The following is a 6,000-nucleotide window of genomic DNA, read 5'->3' on the forward strand; positions in this document are numbered from 1 at the left end:
CACTATGCTAGCATGTGGAGTGCGAGCCTGCAACTCCTGCAACTCTATTTGGAGAGCTACTGATACCAATTACTGTTGCTCTTTGAACTATTCGAGGGCTTCTGTGGTGACATCCCTCATCATTTATGCCATATCATGCAAATCCCCCTCACTGAGGGTGATTGGGTCCAAGGATGTCTTTAAATCCTTGGTTTTCTACCGTGACACTACCTTCTTTGACGGTCGCTGACGCTTGAGTTGGGTGGACGTCATCTGCAGGTCTGCGCCACCTTGTTCTGTCAGCTCCTCTGTTTCTACCTCAGCCTTGGGTGAAGGTGACTTCCATCAGTTGCCAGATATGGTAAGTTATGGCATGTCTTCGTAGGGTCCTTCTACGCCTTGATAAAGACATGGTGAAATTCAACTTTGAACTCTACAAAGCTCTACAAACTAGTGTATATTGTGGGTGACCACCACAGCTTACGATTGATCCCCATCCGGAAACTCATCTCCATCAAGATCCAAAAGACATTTCTTTCTTTTACGCACTATGTTTCCTTAGTCACCCACCGCGAAGCATACTTCACTGCCTCTGGAAGGTCTGGTGCGACCAAAGGGAATTAGCTATCTTAAACCAGCTCCCATGCCATCGGTACAATCGACAGTAAGAGCCACACCTAGTGGAACGTCTTAACCTGCTCCTGTGCCTTGCGATAGTTCACAAGGAACTCACCACATAGATAATTCTCCCAGTTAAATTGGAGTCCCTCAATGCATTGGGCTACTAGTGCAATCATAGGCACAGGAACCTCATTCGCGCGACACTTCTGCATCACCTTCCCTGCTTATATTTGCGCTGCTATTGTGAAAAAGTGACTTTAACAGTCACTTTCAGGTGGACCTGCCCATTATTTCCACGAGTAGCGCAGCTGCCTTCGCACTATTGTGGACCTTGTGACACTTCCCTGCTTCCTGCAGTCCTGAAATTGCACAGCTCCCCAACCTGGGAAGTGTATTTTATAGTCATGCGCCTCCTTTCAACTACGTGGAGCACTAAGACTATGCTACTTTCATTTAGTCACATGGCCAGACTGGCAGTGTATGGATTCAAGTGACTACCATTCACCTTTCATGGGAAGGGTTCTCTATTTAACTTGACCATTTGTACTGCTCCTCCGTCGGTAATCTTCTTAATAACATAAGGCCCTAACTAGTGCATCCTAAATTTTTCGGGGAATTTATCAAACTTACTATCATACAACAAAACCAGATCGTTTACCTTAAATGTGCATAGCTTGAGGTGTCGATCATGCCATGCCTTTTCACATTGCTTTTGGACCTGTTGGTGAAACCCAACCAAAAATATTTCTTATTCAAGCTCATCTAGATGTGCGAGCCTCTCTTCCAGGACTCCACGATCTGTCATACCTGTGAGAGCTGCTATGCACATACTAGGCATGATGTATTCCATAGGCATTACAACTTCCACACCATAAACAAGCCTTAAAGGGGTTTGTCCCATCATCTTTTTGCATGTTGTTCAATAAAACCACAATACTGCAAGTATTCATAGGTCCCAATCACTTTGTTGAGCATTGCAAACCTTTGTCAAAGCTTTTTCAAGCACTTTGTTGAATGCTTCCACTACACCATTAGCATGTGGGTGATAATGTGTGCTCTTCTGGTGATATACCAAAAATTCCTCCGTTAATGTGTTGATCGTCTCATTCAGGAAGTGTGTTCCACGATCACTCATCAAGATCCTGGGACATCCAAATCATGTCAGTACATTCTGAAATAGGAACTTCACGGTCGTCACGCCTGTGCAATACTTCACTGGCTGTGCTTCTACCCAACGAGTTAAATAATCCATCGTAGTGATAATGTACCTCATCCTTGTCTTCCTTTGTGGCTAAATGGGTCTTACAAAATTTATTTCCCACTTCTCGAAAGGTTGCAACATCATTTGTGGATTCAAAGGCATTTCATCCCTCTATGATGGCCTGCCTGTTCTTTGACATACATCACATTCCTTGCAATATGCTTTTGAATCCTGATGAAGGGTTGGCCACCACAACTCTGTGCATAGAATCCTCTGTGCAGTTTCTCTCCCTGCATAATGTCCTCCCATGACACCTCCATGAGCGTTTATGAGGATGCTACTTCGTTCAAACTCAAGTACATAGCATCACAATATCTCATCAATCCCCATCTTATATAGATGCCCAACAATGATAGAGAAATCTATTGCGTGCACCACTAATTTCTTCTTTTGCTGGACAAAGTATCCTTTCGGTGCAGTTCCTATTGGTAGGAAGCTTATTATATACTCGAAATGACCATCCGTGACATGAACTGCAAATAACTACGTGTCAAGTAATCCATCCTCCAAATTAGTGGGTTCCTTACCTGTCTCGATGTGTGACAGGTGGTTAGGTCATATGTTTAGCCATCCAAGCTTATCGTACTCTTGGAACAATAAGAGCCATCTGTAGATTCTCTCCCCCAGAACAGGCTTATTCACTAGGTCATTCAGTTTTCTAAGATCCACGCATATCCTGATCTCATCCTTCTGCTTTTTCTCTTGCACCACCCTAGGGCTTACCCAATTGGATTCTTCCACAGGCTCAATGATTCCTGCTGCTAGCATCTTGTCTAGCTCTAACCAAGCCTTCTCCTTGTATTTCAGATTGAGTCAGTAAGGCCTCTGCTTACCTGGCTTCGCGTCGGGCTTTAACGTGATATTTATCATAACTAGGTCTTCGATTATTCCTTTCAGATCTGAAAAGTTGGTAGGGAGTAAGTCCTCGTATTTGCGGAGAAATTCAACAACCCTATCCACCGTCACATCGTCCCAGTAGTCTCCAATCTTCGTGAATTTGGGTTCTACCTCCATACCAATGTTCACTTGTTTTTTTTTCACTGGCGATGTTATATCAGGGTTCTTAATGTGTGGTCCTTGAACCTCAAGGTGGCCTTCTGTTTCCAGGTCTTCCGCGGATCCTCATCCTCATCTTCAACAGTTACATTATAAAATTTGAGTGTGTGCCTCAACTAAGTAGCCCATTCAGGCTGAATTAGGTCTAAAGGATCCTACGGTATCCTAAATATGGCTTCTTTCACGTCTTGTAGCACATCATCAATACTATCAAACCCGTCCTCAAAACTAAATGTCATCATGTATCCTTTACGTAGGATATCCCAATCACCTATCCCATGGTAGAGCTCTATTTCTATATACATTAGGATAATATCTAGGGTATGACAAAACAGGTGCACCCACTCAGGTTAGGGCTTTTCGACGTAAGCCTATGTCCATTTGGCCAGATGCATGCGCAGATCATTCTGCCCATAATACTTGTTTTTCAATCGCATATTAGGCTTGCCAAATCATGTTCTTATCATCCTCCTACATTCACACCAATCATCAAAGCTTCCCTTGTGCGTACCCCACCATCTTGTGGGTGTAGCGCTCAGTGTTCAGTCCAAGGCCTAGAAGCACTGCTTTTCTGGTATCTCCCTTTCAAATCCATCCAAAAGGATATCTACCTCATTTATACCATGATATGTAGGCAGGTTTCTTGCCTCTGATGACACACAGCGCAGCGACCAGGTCATCATGTCGCAATTAAGCATAGTTACTTCGTGTAATCGATTATGCCAACATTCTATTTCTTTGTTGGAATCCAAAGTGCAAGAACTCTCGCGATCCCATGTTATCTGTCCATCTGTAGTTGGATTCACTCAGTCTTGGTCTCATGTTATTATCTTATAGATGCAATCCAAATCATCATAACTCTCATAATCGCGGACTGGTTCCATATAGCACGATCCTTCAGCGGGATCCAGGGTTATTATTACGTGTAGTGATTTCTGCTCAAAAATCATCTTTCATTTCTGTAGATTGATTACCCCATTCATATCAGTAGCCCAGTTAATTCCTAGGAGCACAGGGTAGGGATTGTTATCATCGACTACTCTATTACTTCAAAATCTGCTAGCACGCTTGCCTCCTCAATGTCCACGGTCACCCGCTACAGCCACCCCATGGGGATGATTTTCTACTAATTCGCCATACTTAGCTGAATCGGAGACCATTGTAGCATAGGTCTCCCCATTCTCTCCCAAGTCTGCTTTGGTAAGACATTCGCATCTGACCCCAGGTCCAAAATGACCTGATCCATTTCATATTCTCCTATTTGTTCTGCCAGTCTCATCTCCTGTCCCGTCCTCATTTTATGCTTGCCAATTTTTTGTACTACGCACGGCTCACCTGGCACAGTCCCAACACATCTATTGATGAGTTCTTGTAACCCTTTCATAGCCTTACTATCGCACCATAACTTCATACAGGTTTCCAGGAAAGTTGTGAGCATAGAAGGGTCCATCTCCATCTCAGGCTTATACTTGCTTCCTAAGGTGGAAGCCTTAGCGAAGCTCTTCTTAGCTTCCATGAAGGCTTCACGAGCATGCTCCAAGTCGAATTCAGCCTCTTTTCCCAGGCCTTTGCGAACCCATGTATTGTCTTCTGGTTTTTTCCCCTTGTCATCCCCTATCGCGATCCAACTCCTAAGCACTATGTTTACGTTCGGATGCTCCTCGCGTGGCTCAGATTTCATCATCTACAAGATTTGAAGCATTGGAGGTGGTAGCGCCCCTTTGTCTCATATCCTAACTATCAGTGTAGGATAATCTTCTATTTAATGATCAAAGAACATGTAATACCTGCATGACGAATGCATTGGATTAGTGAAATCATGGGCATAGTGTCCTGGTCCTCCGTAATTGTAGCAAATCAACTTTCCTCGACCTCTACCAGGTCCTCCTTCACCTCGGCCTTGTCCATGCCCTAGAAATTCCGTCCGCGCCATTCCTACAATCTAGTCGAGGGGTCGCATTTCGACCTAAACCCCGTAGGCAGGAGTTCTATCCATCATCAATTCATAGCTCCTGCAAGTATGCTCATCATGTCTTATTAACCTACAAAAGTTGGAGAATAGTTGTTGCAGTGCTTGTACATACTTTTGTAGCAAGTGACAGTTATCCGTGGCATATTTTCCAGCTACCTGACAGATAGCGCACCATAATGCAGGCCCCACACTACGTCTTGCTTGAGCTTCCAGACTTAAAGGAATTGGTCCTCCCCTTGCACGGTAATTCACAAAGAACAGGCAATGGTCTTTGTCATGACCCTGACTCTTGCATTTCAAGAAGCATACTTCCTCGCATAATACCTCTAGTTGAACCGCCCTATCCTGCTTTAGACCTTGCATCTCAAGGTAAAGATTCTTCAGTTGTGCATGGATCTGCTGAACTCCTAGATTAGGATCTTGCAACAGAGTCTCATGTAGTCTCATGGAAATGTCCAAGGCCTTTGCCTGAGTTGTTATCTTCTGCTATGACAACACACTTCTTAAGTGTGGTTGTATCGAAGCCACAAACCACTCGCGATGTTGTCCATCTGTGAAATTCATGTTGGTTTCATGGATTGTACATTTGAACCTCTGATCTAGTTCCCAAGGCATCTTGTCTAGTTGCATTGTGATCTTTTGAATCCCACAATCGACTGCACCTTAGATTTAGGCCTACTAAATTCCTTATTTAGTGTTGCCTGGATGTTTGCTACTCCAGCATTCAGGTTATTGTTAGAGTACTTAATATACCAGGTTAGCGCGGGATCTTGCAAAGCACTAACGAGTGTCACCTTCTTTATGTGATCATCTGTAACACCTTGAGCTTCCCATATAGCCCTCACAACGAACCAGAATTGGTCCAGGTCCTCATTTCCAAAGCCTTTGAACAAAGACAACTTCACTGTATTTTCCATACTAAACCGTTGTGGAGGTGGTACAAGTGAAGTTTGAGGTGATGGCGATGAAGTCGGAGGTGGTGTGGGAAGAGGTGGTATTCGCGGGAATCCTTGTCTTATTAACTGAATAGCACTTTGTAGAGAAACCTTTGCTATCACTTCTTCATCCCTTCGTGGAGGTGAAATCAAGGGGCTATACTTTGGACCCTTAT

This window comes from Pinus tabuliformis, chromosome X (genome assembly GCF_031772625.1).
Source record: "Pinus tabuliformis cultivar Carrire ecotype Pingquan chromosome X, CPIR1, whole genome shotgun sequence".
NCBI lineage: Eukaryota > Viridiplantae > Streptophyta > Pinopsida > Pinales > Pinaceae > Pinus > Pinus tabuliformis.